Source organism: Musa acuminata, chromosome BXJ2-3, assembly GCF_036884655.1.
Source record: "Musa acuminata AAA Group cultivar baxijiao chromosome BXJ2-3, Cavendish_Baxijiao_AAA, whole genome shotgun sequence".
Lineage (NCBI taxonomy): Eukaryota > Viridiplantae > Streptophyta > Magnoliopsida > Zingiberales > Musaceae > Musa > Musa acuminata.
The window spans coordinates 14,545,937-14,562,915 of record NC_088340.1 but is presented as its reverse complement, the minus strand read 5'-3'; positions in this window follow the sequence as shown (position 1 = coordinate 14,562,915).

Below are 16,979 nucleotides of genomic sequence, written 5' to 3'. Positions count from 1 at the left end.
GTGGACTCAGGCATCGGGCCAAGAAGAGCTGGTATTGTGCCAAGGATATCGGAGTTACGGGGTCAACTAGTCGATTGGGCAATAGGCCGCAGGAGAGGATGATGCAATGAATAATCAGACGAAGCATCGAGGGACCAATTGTTAGGATCGGAGCGGCACTAAGAGGGGGGGGTGAATTAGTGCAGCGGATTAAAACTTCGGTTTTAGAAAAATCTTTCGTACGATAAGAACAGAACTTGAAAGGCTTAACTTGAAAGCGTATTCTTGAAGTTGCGCAGCAAAGGTAATAAGGAACTAAAGCATGTAAGAAGGTTTGCAGTAATGTAAATAGCAATAATGAAATGCAAACCAGAGATTACGCCGATTTTAGAGTGGTTCGGTCAAATGACCTACATCCACTTGCGAGGCCCCTCTTCGATGAGGCTCTCACCTTCCACTAGCAAATCTCTTGAAATGGAAGGGTAAATACCCATCTTAAAACCTTTTACAAGCAGTTCAACCTCTTACAAATTTTCAATAAGAAAGAATGAGGAGAACTCTCTAGAAAATTGAAAACAAGACTTGCTAAGACTTTCTAAGACTTTTCTCTCAATCAAATGCTTCTCAAAAGTTGTAATCACAACTGAGATTTGAGGGGTATTTATAGGCCTCAAGAGGATTCAAATTTTGGGCTCCAAAATTTGAATTCTCTTTGGGTTCCCGATGCTGGCGGTGCCACCGCCCAGCCAAGTGGTGCCACCGCCCAGTGCTCGGGTGCTGGACGGTGCAACCGCCCAGCCTAGGAGGTGTCACCGCCCAGCTCTCGGGTGCTGGGCGGTGCCACTGCCCAGCCAGGCGGAGCCACCACCTAGCTCTCCGGTTCATTGGTTTGGCTTAATTTTAGCCTAAACCAAATCTGACTTTGGGCCCAGTTGGCCCCTAACCAGGATATAGGATTATCTCTTAATCCTAATCCTAATTACAAGTGAACTACATAACAAACACATCCTAAGCAAGTTTTCAACCGCGAACGTCGAGTCTTGTTCCAGCGAGCTTTCTGACGAACTTTCTTCCGACGGACTCCCATCAAGCTCCCGATCTTGTGATGACTTTAATGAGTAGCCGAGCCTTCTCGGTGATCTCTGTGAACCTCCGACGATCTCTTCGGCGAACTTCCGAAAATTTCGATAGGTTCCCGATTTCTTCTCGGTTGGTTCCGGCAGCATCTCCGACGATTCTTCGGACTCTTAAACGTCCATCGATCTTGACTCCGGTATTCGTGCTTTGTGTTTTCTGGTTATCGTAGTTAATCCTGCACACTTAACTCAATAATATGGATTAGATCAATTAACCCATCAATTGATTTCATCATCAAAATCCGAGATTCAACAATCTCCCCCTTTTTGATGATGATAATCAATTGATGACGGAGTTAAACATAACTCCCCCTATCTATATGCCATATTATGAGAAGATGAAAACACTTGAATTCCATCCATAGAATTCAAGCATAAACCGATAAGTTCTAACCGTAGAACTTATCGTCATTCTCATTAAGCAATAGTAAATACAAAACTTCGATGAAAATCATGATAAGAGACAATTTTTACTACGATAGAAGATAAAGATTTTCAACATGAATTTCATGATGTAGATGTAAGGCATGCCTTCAATATGATCAATCAATCTTGCGATATTTTCAAGGATTTTGCAAGGCATATAAGACATTCATATCACACAAGTTTTTGTAATTCATATAAGTCATGCTATCGTTATGGTGTAAGTCATCACTTAGTCATCACTTCTCCCCCTTTGTCATCAACAAAAAGAGACAAGCCAGCTAATTGATGATCATAGAAAAAAGGTTTAGCATTTAATAGGAACCAAAGTTAATCATTCAAATTTGCCAGAAATAGTTTATCCAAAAGACATCATCATTTATGCAGATCAAAACAGTAGTTATCTAAAAGGTGTTAGGATCGGAGCGGCACTAAGAGGGGGGGGTGAATTAGTGCAACGGATTAAAACTTCGATTTTATCAAAATCTTTCGTACAATAAGAACGGAACTTGAAAAGTTTAACTTGAAAGCGTATTCTTAAAGTTGCGCAGCAAGGGTAATAAGGAACTAAAGCAGTAAGAAGATTTGCAGTAATGTAAATGACAATAATAAAATGTAAACCAGATATTACGTCGATTTTTAGAGTGGTTCGGTCAAATGACCTACTCCACTTGCGAGGCCCCTCTTCGATGAGGCTCCCACCTTCCACTAGCAAGTCTCTTGAAATGGAAAGGTAAACACCCCTCTTACAACCTTTTACAAGTAGCTCAACCTCTTACAAATTTTCAATAAGAAAGAAGGAGGAGAACTCTCTAACAAATTGAAAACAAAACTTGCTAAGACTTTCTAAGACTTTTCTCTCAATCAAAATGCTTCTCAAAAGTTGTAACCTCAGCTGAGATTTGAGGGGTATTTATAGGCCTCAAGAGGATTCAAATTTTGGGCTCCAAAATATGAATTCTCTTAGGGTTCCTGGTGTTGGAGGTGCCACTGCCCAGCCAGGCGGTGCCACCGCCTGGCGCTCGGGTACTGGACGGTTCAACCGCCCAGCCAAGGAGGTGTCACCGCCCAGCCAGGCGGTGGCACCGCCTGGCACTCCGATTTCACTGGTTTGGCTTAATTTAAGCCCAAACCATATCTGACTTTGGGCCCAGTTGGCCCCTATCTAGGATATAGGATTATCTCTTAATCCTAATCCTAATTACAAGTGAACTACATAACAAAAACACATCCTAAGCAAGCTTTCAACCGCGAACGTCGAGTCTTGTTTCGGCGAGCTTTCCGACGAGCTTCTTCCGACGGACTCCCATCAAGCTCCCGATCTTGTGATGACTTTAACGAGTAGCCGAGCCTTCTCGGTGATCTCCGTGAACCTCCGACGATCTCTTCGGCGAACTTCCGAAAATTCCGATAGGTTCCCGATTTCTTCTCGGTTGGTTCCGGCAGCATCTCCGACGATTCTTCGGACTCTTAAACGTCCATCGATCTTGACTCTGGTATTCTTGCTTTGTGTTTTCTGGTTATCGTAGTTAATCCTGCACACTTAACTCAATAATATGGATTAGATCAATTAACCCATCAATTGATTTCATCATCAAAATCCGAGATTCAACAATCTCCCCCTTTTTGATGATGACAATCAATTGATGACGGAGTTAAACATAACTCCCCCTATCTATATGCTATATTATGAGAAGATAAAAAACACTTGAATTACATCCCATTGGATTCAAGCATAACCCGATAAGTTCTAATCGTAGAACTTATCGTTATCCTCATTAAACAATAGTAAGTACGAAACTTCGATGAAAATCATAAGTTAAATGATAAGGGATGAATTTTGCTACGACAGAAGATAAAGATTTTCAACATGAATTTCATGATATCGATGTAAGGCATGCTTTCAATATGATCAATCAATCTTGTGATATTCTCAATTATTTTGCAAGGCATATAAGACATTCATATCACACAAGCTTTTGCAATTCATATAAGTCGTGCTATTAAAATGATACAAGTCATCACTTTTCTCCCCCTTTGTCATCAACAAAAAGAGAATGAGACTTGAAGCACATAATTTATCATACAAAGATTTTATCATTCTAAATTAAGTATGCTAAAATATTTACGCAGAGTTCATCTTAAAGGAAAATTCAGCATTCATCCATATTATCAAATCTCTTCTTTTTATAAATAACAGAAATTGTAGATGTATAAAGAAGAGATTGAGATAAAAAAAATTTGAAGTAGTAACTCCAATAAGTCAAGATCATAATTCGAATACAAATCCATTCAAATTCAATTCGTCAACTTGAAACTCATAATCAAGCCATAAAAATCAATTTCGAGATTCAAATTATCATAAAATCATTAATCTTGATCAGATGGAAGCGGTGTTTGACTCAAGATAGGATAAGATAATTTAACAAGTCACCGAGGAACGGAGAGAGAATGAAAAACTTTATGGAAAATCCATTCAAACAAGTTTATTCTTAGGGACAATTTAACATACCTAATTCCCTTCTAATGAATTCAAATTGGTCTGAATTCAAAGCTTTTGTAAATATATCTGCTAATTGATGCTTTGTGTCAATGAATTCTAGAACAACATTATTGTTAAGGACATGATCGCGTATGAAATGATGCCTAACGTCGATGTGCTTAGTTCTAGAGTGCTGAATTGGATTTTTAGTAAGACATATGGCACTAGTATTATCACATTTTATGGGAATGTTTTTAAAGTGAATTCCATAGTCTTCTAATGTATTTTTCATCCAAATGACATGTGCACAACAAGCACTTGCAGCAATGTATTCGGCTTCCACCGTAGATAGTGCAACTAAATTTTGTTTCTTGGAAGTCCAAGAAACAAGTGCTTGTCCTAAAAATTGGCATGTTCCGGATGTACTTTTTCTATCTATCCTACATCCACCAAAATCGGCATCTGCATAAGCTATTAGATCGAATTTTTCAGATTTTGGATACCACAATCCTAAATTTGGAGTTCCTTTAAGATACCTAAATATTCTTTTAACACTCTTAAGATGAGATAATTTAGGATTAGATTGATACCTAGCACAAAGTCCTACACTAAACTTAATATCCGGTCTAGTCGCGGTGAGGTAGAGTAGACTACCTATCATTCCCCTATATGTTTTTTGATCGAAATTTTTACTATTTTCATCCATATCTAACTTAGTCGTAGTACTCATAGGGGTGTTTATTGCTTTTGAATTATCCATGTTAAATCGTTTTAACAATTCTAATGTATATTTGGATTAGTTAAGAAATATACCATCACTAAGTTGTTTGATTTGTAATCCTAAAAAGAAAGTTAATTCACCCATTAAACTCATTTCAAATTCATGACTCATACATTTGGCAAATGATTCACATAGTGATTCATCCGAAGAGCCAAAAATAATATCGTCAACATAAATTTGCACAATAAGAAAATTATTTTCAAAATGTTTAATAAACAATGTAGTATCAACCTTGCCTTTGGTAAAATTATTTAAAATAAGAAAGGAACTAAGCCTTTCATACCAAGCTCTAGGAGCTTGTTTTAAGCCATAGAGAGCTTTAGTCAATTTGAATACATGATTAGGAAGAAGAGAATTTTCAAATCCGGGAGGTTGTTCGACATATACTTCTTCGGAAATAAAACCATTCAAGAAAGCACTTTTGACATCCATTTGAAATAGTTTAAAATTATTACTACTAGCATAGGCAAGGAGCATCCTTATAGCTTCTAATCGAGCCACGGGAGCGAAGGTTTCTTCGTAATCGATACCTTCTTCTTGGTTGAAATCTTTGGCCACTAATCTAGCCTTGTTTCTAACCACGATACCATTTTCGTCTTGCTTGTTTCTAAAGACCCACTTAGTACCTATGACTAAGTGGACACTTGGTCTAGGAACAAGCTTCCATACCTCATTCCTCTTAAATTGGTTCAATTCTTCTTGCATTGCAATGACCCAAAAATCATCTTTTAAGGCTTCGTCAATGCATTTAGGTTCAATTTGAGAAAGGAAAGCGGCGTTAGCACAAAAATTCTTGAAAGAAGAACGAGTTTGAACCCCTTTTGTTGTATCTCCTATAATTAGCTCCTTTGGATGAGCATCTACATACTTCCATTCTTTGGGTAAAGAAATTTCGGAAGAAGATGCATTCAAATGGCTATTTTGAGGAGGGGGTTCGTTTAAATTCAAATTATCAAAATCAAGATCATCATCAAAATCATTTTTCTTTAAATCAGAAATTTCATTAAAAACTACATGAATAGACTCTTCTATTACTAAAGTCCTTTTGTTAAAGACACGAAAGGCCTTATAAACGGAGGAGTAACCAAGAAAAATGCCTTCATCGGATTTAGCATCAAATTTACCTAGGGCATCCTTTTCATTTAAAATGAAGCATTTACAACCAAAAACTTTAAAATAAGAAATATTTGGTTTTTTTGTTATTCTATAATTCATAAGGAGTTTTTGATAGAGATGGTCTTATTAGGACCCTATTCATGATGTAACAAGTCGTATTTACGGCTTCGGCCCAAAAATATTTGGGTAAATATGTTCATTTAACATAGTTCTTGCCATTTCTTGTAGGCTTCTATTTTTCCTTTAACTACTCCATTTTGTTGAGGATTTCTTGGAGTTGAGAAGTTATGATTGTACCCATTAACTTCGCAAAAATTTTGAAAGTCACGGTTTTGGAATTCACCACCGTGATCACTCCGAATTGATGAAATCATGAAGCCTTTTTCGTTTTGAGTGAGTTTACAAAACTTAGAGAAACACTTGAAGCAATCACTTTTGTGAGCTAAGAAATAGGTCCAAGTGTATCTAGAGTAGTCATCCACAATCACAAAAGCATATTTGCTTCCACCTAGACTTGTTGTATCAATTGGTCCAAATAAGTCCAAATGGATCAATTGTAATGGTCTAGTGGTGCTAATTTGATTTTTTGGTTTGAAGCTTGTTTTAATTTGTTTGCCTAGTTGACATGCATCGCATACCTTATCCTTAATAAACTTCATATTCAGAATCCCTCGTACTAATTCTTGAGATGAGATTTTAGATATTGTTTTCATGCTTGCATGACCTAATCTCTTATGCCAAAGCCAAGCATCATCATTTACGACGGAGAAACACATTTCATTACCTAGTTCATCAAGATTGATGGTATAGACATTATTTTGTTTTAAAGCAATCATAGTCATGTTATGATTTGGTTTTTCAATAATGCACATATTTGATTCAAATCTAACGATTTAACCTTTATCGCATAGTTGACTAATACTTAAGAGATTGTGTTTCAATCCATCAACTAGTAAAACATCATCAATGGAAAAACTAAATTTGTTACCAATAGTTCCCTTGCCAATGATTTTGCCTTTGTTGTTGTCTCCGAATGTGACGTACCCTTCTTCTTTGCTAGTGAGCATAGAGAAATGAGATGGATCTCCAATCATATGTCTTGAGCATCCACTATCGAGATACCATCTCTTGCTCCTAGCTTGTGGGTTTGTCTACAAAAGAGGATGATTTTTAGGTACCCATTTGATTTTGGGTGCCTCAAAAATTTACCCACTAACCTTGTTATTTATTTTTGAATCCTTTATAGTTCCTTTAGGAACCCATATTAATTTTTGTGAACTAATTTTCCTAAATGGACATTTGTAGGCAATATGTCCGGATTTGCAACAGAAGTTGCATTTCATATAAGAGGAAACATGTAATGTAGGTCCTTTTATGAAAGTGGTAGGATTTTGATGTAATCCTTTTACAAATCCAATTCCATTTTTATTTGTGATGTGACCCTTGTGTGCAAGGATCATATCTAATCCTTTGCTACCAACCTTAAACTTGTTTAAGGTTTCCTTAAGAAGCAAATTTTCATTTTTTATTGCTTCTAAATGCTCACACTTAGAGCATGGAGGAGTTTGAAGACTATCAAACTTATCTTGTAGCAAAGCATGCTCTTTCTTTAAGATACTTAACTTCTTGCTAACAGTTTTACATTCATCAAATAATTCATGAAAAGCGATAGAGAGTTCTTCAAAAGATAAATCTTCATTAAATAAATCACATACCTATTCTTCTAAAGCCATTAGCGCGTAATGAGCAACTTGCTCGGTGTTGGACTCCTCTTCTTCGGACGCGCTTGAATCATCCCATGTTGCCTTGAGCACCTTCTTCTTTGATGTCCTCTTTTTGGCTTGAGGACAATCGTTCTTGTAGTGTCCCGGTTTTTTGCATTCATAGCAAATCACTTGGTCTTTCTTTTGTTCAAATTTATTTTTTGTATTATTTTTAAGTTTGTTCTTTCTTAAATATTTTTTAAATTTTTGAATCAAAAGTGCAATGTCATTGTCACTGTCCTCATCACTTGATGTTTCTTTCAAGTGGTCTTCTTATGATTTGAGTGTCATATCCTTCCTGTTCTTTGGAAGGGGGTTCTCGAGCTCGTCATGAGCTTGACATGTCATTTCGTAGGTCATTAGAGACCCAATGAGTTCTTCAAGAGGGAATGCTTTAAGGTCTTTGGCCTCTTGAATGGCCATAACTTTTGGATCCCAACTTTTAGGGAGGGATCTTAAGATTTTAGTTACTAGTTCAAAGTTAGTAAAATCTTTACCAAGAGCTTTGAGTCCATTGATGACATCCGTAAATCGGGTGTACATGTCTCTGATGGACTCACTTGGTTTCATTCGGAAAAGTTCGTAAGAGTGCACAAGGATGTTGATTTTGGAATCTTTCACTCGGCTAGTGCCTTCATGAGTGACCTCAAGAGTTCTCCAAATATCAAAAGCCGAATCACACATTGAAACACGATTAAATTCAGTTTTATCTAATGCACAAAACAAGGCATTCATAGCCTTTGCATTTAAAGCAAAAACCTTCTTCTCCGATTCATTCCATTCGCTCATCGGAAGAGAAGATTTTTGAAATCCATTCTCAACAATAGACCAAAGCTCAAAGTCCATAGAAATGAGGAAGATCCTCATGCGAGTCTTCCAATATGTGTAATCCGACCCATTAAACAAAGGTGGTCGTGCAATAGAGTGGCCCTCTTGCATGCCGGAGTAAGCCATCTCTCTTGGGTATTAAACCAAATATGAGAGATAACCTCGCTCTGATACCACTTGTTAGGATCGGAGCGGCACTAAGAGGGGGGGGTGAATTAGTGCAGCGGATTAAAACTTTGATTTTATCAAAATCTTTCGTACGATAAGAACGGAACTTGAAAAGTTTAACTTGAAAGCGTATTCTTAAAGTTGCGCAGCAAGGGTAATAAGGAACTAAAGCAGTAAGAAGATTTGCAGTAATGTAAATGACAATAATAAAATGCAAACCAGAGATTACGTCGATTTTTAGAGTGGTTCGGTCAAATGACCTACTCCACTTGCGAGGCCCCTCTTCGATGAGGCTCCCACCTTCCACTAGCAAGTCTCTTGAAATGGAAGGGTAAACACCCCTCTTACAACCTTTTACAAGCAGCTCAACCTCTTACAAATTTTCAATAAGAAAGAAGGAGAACTCTCTAGCAAATTGAAAACAAGACTTGCTAAGACTTTCTAAGACTTTTCTCTCAATCAAAATGCTTCTCAAAAGTTGTAACCTCAGCTGAGATTTGAGGGGTATTTATAGGCCTCAAGAGGATTCAAATTTTGGGCTCCAAAATTTGAATTCTCTTAGGGTTCCCGGTGCTGGAGGTGCCACCGCCCAGCCAGGCGGTGCCACCGCCTGGCGCTCGGGTGCTGGACGGTTCAACCGCCCAGCCAAGGAGGTGTCACCGCCCAGCTCTCGGGTGCTGGGCGGTGCCACCGCCTGGCACTCCGATTTCACTGGTTTGGCTTAATTTAAGCCCAAACCATATCTGACTTTGGGCCCAGTTGGCCCCTAACCAGGATATAGGATTATCTCTTAATCCTAATCCTAATTACAAGTGAACTACATAACAAAAACACATCCTAAGCAAGCTTTCAACCGCGAACGTCGAGTCTTGTTTCAGCGAGCTTTCCGACGAGCTTCTTCCGACAGACTCCCATCAAGCTCCCGATCTTGTGATGACTTTAACGAGTAGCCGAGCCTTCTCGGTGATCTCCGTGAACCTCCGACGATCTCTTCGGCGAACTTCCGAAAATTCCGATAGGTTCCCGATTTCTTCTCGGTTGGTTCCGGCAGCATCTCCGACGATTCTACGGACTCTTAAACGTCCATCGATCTTGACTCCGGTATTCTTGCTTTGTGTTTTCTGGTTATCGTAGTTAATCCTGCACACTTAACTCAATAATATGGATTAGATCAATTAACCCATCAATTGATTTCATCATCAAAATCTGAGATTCAACAAAAGGAAGGATCAGTTATCGTTCAATCGATGACAAACTTTGAACTTGTTTAAAAGCAAACAGAACAGAATAAAAAGATACATCAATTTAATCCTTAGGAGGTAATCCACAGTGCTGATACATGATATCTATTTTTTCATTCATTTGTCATAGTGTCTTCAAATTTTCAACTTGTTGATTCTGAATTTGTACTTGCTGTGATTTGATTTGAGACAGTTCCGCCATAATGAGATCTTTAGAGGAGGAAACAGGAGCTAAAGGTGCTGCGCCAAAAGGACTAGGAGGAGGAGATTCATTTCCCATAAGAATTGGTGTTTCGGGGTGTTCTATTGGTAGAGGAATTGGATCCGTCCTTCTATGCTGCCTAACCCATATGCCATTGCTAAAAGTACACCTAAGTCTTTTCAGTAGGTTTTTATTTATTATGTTATATCGATTATTGTGAATAGATTCTTCATCGGGTGGAATGCAAATGTTATAGGCATGAAGAAATCTAGTGATTAACCTCCCATATGGCAATATAGTATCTTTAGCCATAATATCCTACATGTGTTGGCGAATTAAGTACCCAAAATAATTATGCTGACCGATCATAATCCAATACATGGTTCCTATCTCTATTTGACTTATTTCGTCAAGATGAAATTGTTTGGGGAATATGATGCTTGTGATAATGTAATGAAGAATTTTAGAGTTGAAAGGCAGTAAGTGTTCACAGCTCTTGGGTAGGAAGTCAAGGTTTGGATTTGCAAAAATTGTTTCTACGGCTTCGGTATAGGTTGCTCCTATTGTGTTGACGTCCCATTTACCTTTAAAATAGCATCCCCTATCTTTTTCAGTTATGCTAATTAGCTCACAAATAGTACTGTCAAATATTCTAATGGGTGTTCCTAGAAGGTAAGTGCTTAGGCTATCGTTGTCCTCATATAGGTTGGCATAGAACAATCTAACTAATCGCGGATAGATTGGTTCATCTATTTGTAGTAGAGGTAGAGCTTCTAGGGGTGCAAACCACCTGATAGGTTCTAAGTCCTCTAGTTCATCCAGATCAACATATTTTCCCTTATGGATACATCGTGTTTCAAATTTTGGAAAGCTAAGGGCTACCTCTTTTGATCTAAAAAGATCATGGTCAAATGAATCTCCTTCAATCCTTTTTCCTTTTGATCTCTTAGGAGCCATTATCTAGACAAGATGATAATGAAATTGTGAAAAATAAGCAAGGGAAAGAGGAAAGAAAAGAGGGAATGGGATACCAAAAAGAGGGATTTCAAGTGTTACCTTATGGAGATTATATTGAGAGATGGAAAGCTTGGACCACCAAGAATCCTTCTCCAATGCTTCTAAGAATTAGAATGAGGGTCAGAGGGAATGGGAGAGGGTTTTGAGAGCCTTTTTTTCGGGTTGGGGGCGGTGTCACCGCCGGCCCTAACCCCTCGGGTTAATAAGGGTCGCTCGGTCGGTGCCACCGCCAAACCGAGCGGTGCAACCGCCGGATCTGGCGGTGCCACCGCTGGCATCCCGCGGAGGAAAGAAAAAAAATTTTTTCTTCCTCCCTTTTGTTTAGCTTCTTCCCTCAAGATCATAAGTTATACTTTAATGGATCATTTTGAATTGAAGAAGAAGGAAGAAATCAAATCCACAAAAGAAAGGAAAAGGACGAGTCATTTTTCGTGAAGCTCATTTTAGGGACAATTTAACATGCCTAATTCCCTTCTAATGAATTCAAATTGATCTTCGTTCAAAGCTTTTGTAAATATATCTGCTAATTGATTCTTTGTGTCAATGAATTCTAGAACAACATCATTGTTAAGGACATGATCGCGTATGAAATGATGCCTAACGTCGATGTGCTTAGTTCTAGAGTGCAGAATTGGATTTTTAGTAAGACATATGGTACTAGTATTATCACATTTTATGGGAATGTTTTTAAAGTGAATTCCATAGTCTTCTAATGTATTTTTCATCCAAATGACTTGTGCACAACATGCACTTGCAGCAATGTATTCAGCTTCCGCCGTAGATAGTGCAACTGAATTTTGTTTCTTGGAACTCCAAGAAACAAGTGCATGTCCTAAAAATTGGCATGTTCCGGATGTACTTTTTATATCTATCCTGCATCCGCCAAAATCGGCATCTGCATAAGCTATTAGATCGAATTTTTCAGATTTTGGATACCACAATCCTAAATTTGGAGTTCCTTTAAGAAACCTAAATATTCTTTTAACACTCTTCAGATGAGATAATTTAGGATTAGATTGAAACCTAGCGCAAAGTCCTACACTAAACATAATATCTGGTCTAGTCGCGGTACTCATAGGGGTGTTTATTGCTTTTGAATTATTCATGTTAAATCGTTTTAACAATTCTAATGTATATTTGGATTGGTTAAGAAATATACCATCACTAAGTTGTTTGATTTGTAATCCTAAAAAGAAAGTTAATTCACCCATTAAACTCATTTCAAATTCATGACTCATACATTTGGCAAATGATTCACAGAGTGATTCATCCGAAGAGCCAAAAATAATATCGTCAACATAAATTTGCACAATAAGAAAATTATTTTCAAAATGTTTAATAAACAATGTAGTATCAACCTTGCCTTTGGTAAAATTATTTAAAATAAGAAAGGAACTAAGCCTTTCATACCAAGCTCTAGGAGCTTGTTTCAAGCCATAGAGAGCTTTAGTCAATTTGAATACATGATTAGGAAGAAGAGAATTTTCAAATCCGGGAGGTTGTTCGACATATACTTCTTCGGAAATAAAACCATTCAAGAAAGCACTTTTGACATCCATTTGAAATAGTTTAAAATTATTACTACTAGCATAGGCAAGGAGCATCCTTATAGCTTCTAATCGAGCCACGGGAGCGAAGGTTTCTTCGTAATCGATACCTTCTTCTTGGTTGAAACCTTTGGCCACTAATCTAGCCTTGTTTCTAACCACGATACCATTTTCGTCTTGCTTGTTTCTAAAGACCCACTTAGTACCTATGACTAAGTGGTCACTTGGTCTAGGAACAAGCTTCCATACCTCATTCCTCTCAAATTGGTTCAATTCTTCTTGCATTGCAATGACCCAAAAATCATCTTTTAAGGCTTCGTCAATGCATTTAGGTTCAATTTGAGAAAGGAAAGCGGCGTTAGCACAAAAATTCTTGAAGGAAGAACGAGTTTGAACTCCTTTTGTTGTATCTCTTATAATTAGCTCCTTTGGATGAGCATCTACATACTTCCATTCTTTGGGTAAAGAAATTTCGGAAGAAGATGCATTCAAATGGCTATTTTGAGGAGGGGGTTCGTTTAAATTCAAATTATCAAAACCAAGATCATCATCAAAATCATTTTTCTTTAAATCAGAAATTTCATTAAAAACTACATGAATAGACTCTTCTATTACTAAGGTCCTTTTGTTAAAGACACGAAAGGCCTTAGAAACGGAGGAGTAACCAAGAAAAATGCCTTCATCGGATTTAGCATCAAATTTACCTAGGGCATCCTTTTCATTTAAAATGAAGCATTTACAATCAAAAACTTTAAAATAAGAAATATTTGGTTTTTTGTTATTCCATAATTCATAGAGAGTTTTTGATAGAGATGGTCTTATTAGGACCCTATTCATGATGAAACAAGCCGTATTTACGGCTTCGGCCCAAAAATATTTGGGTAAACTATGTTCATTTAACACAGTTCTTGCCATTTCTTGTAGGTTTCTATTTTTCCTTTCAACTACTCCATTTTGTTGAGGATTTCTTGGAGTTAAGAAGTTGTGATTGTACCCATTAACTTCGCAAAAATTTTGAAAGTCACAGTTTTGGAATTCACCACCGTGATCACTCCGAATTGATGAAATCATGAAGCCTTTTTCGTTTTGAGTGAGTTTACAAAATTTAGAGAAACACTTGAAGCAATCACTTTTGTGAGCTAAGAAATAGGTCCAAGTGTATCTAGAGTAGTCATCCACAATCACAAAAGCATATTTGCTTCCACCTAGACTTGTTGTATCAATTGGTCCAAATAAGTCCAAATGGATCAATTGTAATGGTCTAGTGGTGCTAATTTGATTTTTTGGTTTGAAGCTTGTTTTTATTTGTTTGCCTAGTTGACATGCATCGCATACCTTATCCTTAATAAACTTCATATTCGGAATCCCTCGTACTAATTCTTGAGATGAGATTTTAGATATTGTTTTCATGCTTGCATGACCTAATCTCCTATGCCAAAGCCAAGCATCATCATTTACGGTGGAGAAACACATTTCATTACCTAGTTCATCAAGATTGATGGTATAGACATTATTTTGTTTTAAAGCAATCATAGTCATGTTATGATTTGGTTTTTCAATAATGCACATATTTGATTCAAATCTAACGATATAACCTTTATCGCATAGTTGACTAATACTTAAGAGATTGTGTTTCAATCCATCAACTAGTAAAACATCATCAATGGAAAAACTAAATTTGTTACAATAGTTCCCTTGCCAATGATTTTGCCTTTGTTGTTGTCTCCGAAGGTGACGTACCCTTCTTCTTTGCTAGTGAGCATAGAGAAATGAGATGGATCTCCAATCATATGTCTTGAGCATCCACTATCGAGATACCATCTCTTGCTCCTAGCTTGTGGGTTTGTCTACAAAAGAGGATGATTTTTAGGTACCCATTTGATTTTGGGTGCCTCAAAAATTGACCCACTAACTTTGTTATTTATTATTAAATCCTTTATAGTTCCTTTAGAAACCCATATTAATTTTTGTGAACTAATTTTCCTAAATGGACATTTGTAGGCAATATGTCCGGATTTGCAACAGAAGTTACATTTCATATAAGAGGAAACATGTAATGTAGGTCCTTTTATAAAAGTGGTAGGATTTTGATGTAATCCTTTTACAAATCCAATTCTATTTCTATTTGCGATGTGACCCTTGTGTGCAAGGATCATATCTAATCCTTTACTACCAACCTTAAACTTGTTTAAGGTTTCTTTAAGAAGCAAATTTTTATTTTTTATTGCTTCTAAATGCTCACACTTAGAGCATGGAGGAGTTTGAAGATTCTCAAACTTATCTTGTAGCAAAGCATGCTCTTTCTTTAAGATACTTAACTTCTTGCTAATAATTCTACATTCATCAAATAATTCATGAAAAGCGATAGAGAGTTCTTCGAAAGATAAATCTTCATTAAATAAATCACATACCTCTTCTCCTAAAGCCATTAGCGCGTAATGAGCAACTTGCTTGGTGTTGGACTCCTCTTCTTCGGACGCACTTGAATCATCCCACGTTGCCTTGAGCGCCTTCTTCTTTGATGTTCTCTTTTTGGCTTGAGGACAATCGTTCTTGTAGTGTCCCGGTTTTTTTCATTCATAGCAAATCACTTGGTCCTTCTTTTATTCAAATTTATTTTTTATATTATTTTTAAATTTGTTCTTTCTTAAATATTTTTTAAATTTTTGAGTCAAAAGTGCAATGTCATTGTCACTGTCCTCATCACTTGATGTTCCTTTCAAGTAGTCTTCTTGTGATTTGAGTGTCATATCCTTCCTATTCTTTGGAAAGGGGTTCTCGAGCTCGTCATGAGCTTGACATGTCATTTCGTAGGTCATTAGAGACCCAATGAGTTCTTCAAGAGGGAATGCTTTAAGGTCTTTGGCCTCTTGAATGGCCGTAACTTTTGGATCCCAACTTTTAGGGAGGGATCTTAAGATTTTAGTTACTAGTTCAAAGTTAGTAAAATCTTTACCAAGAGCTTTGAGTCCATTGATGACATCCGTAAATCGGGTGTACATGTCTCCGATGGACTCACTTGGTTTCATTCGGAAAAGTTCGTAAGAGTGCACAAGGATGTTGATTTTGGACTCTTTCACTCGGCTAGTGCCTTCATGAGTGACCTCAAGAGTTCTCCAAATATCAAAAGCCGAATCACAAATTGAAACACGATTAAATTCGTTTTTGTCTAGTGCACAAAACAAGGCATTATAGCCTTTGCATTTAAAGCAAAAACCTTCTTCTCCGATTCATTCCATTCGCTCATCGGAAGAGAAGATTTTTGAAATCCATTCTCGACAATAGACCAAAGCTTAAAGTCCATAGAAATGAGGAAGATCCTCATGCGAGTCTTCCAATATGTGTAATCCGACCCATTAAACAAAGGTGGTCGTGCAATAGAATGACCCTCTTGCATGCCGGAGTAAGCCATCTCTCTTGGGTATTAAACCAAATATGAGAGATAACCTCGCTCTGATATCACTTGTTAGGATCGGAGCGGCACTAAGAGGGGGGGGTGAATTAGTGCAGCGGATTAAAACTTCTGTTTTAGAAAAATCTTTCGTATGATAAGAACAGAACTTGAAAGGCTAAACTTGAAAGCGTATTCTTGAAGTTGCGCAGCAATGGTAATAAGGAACTAAAGTATGTAAGAAGGTTTGCAGTAATGTAAATAGCAATAATGAAATGCAAACCAGAGATTACGCCGATTTTAGAGTGGTTCGGTCAAATGACCTACATCCACTTGCGAGGCCCCTCTTCGATGAGGCTCCCACCTTCCACTAGCAAATCTCTTGAAATGGAGGGGTAAATACCCCTCTTACAACCTTTTACAAGCAGTTCAACCTCTTACAAATTTTCAATAAGAAAGAATGAGGAGAACTCTCTAGCAAATTGAAAACAAGACTTGCTAAGACTTTCTAAGACTTTTCTCTCAATCAAATGCGTCTCAAAAGTTGTAATCTCAGCTGAGATTTGAGGGGTATTTATAGGCCTCAAGAGGATTCAAATTTTGGGCTCCAAAATTTGAATTCTCTTTGGGTTCCCGATGCTGGCGGTGCCACCGCCCAGCCAAGCGGTGCCACCGCCCAGTGCTCGGGTGCTGGACGGTGCAACCGCCCAGCCCAGGAGGTGTCACTGCCCAGCCAGGCGGTGCCACCGCTTGGCTCTCCGGTTCATTGGTTTGGCTTAATTTTAGCCCAAACCAAATCTGACTTTGGGCCCAGTTGGCCCCTAACCAGGATATAGGATTATCTCTTAATCCTAATCCTAATTACAAGTGAACTACATAACAAAACACATCCTAAGCAAGTTTTT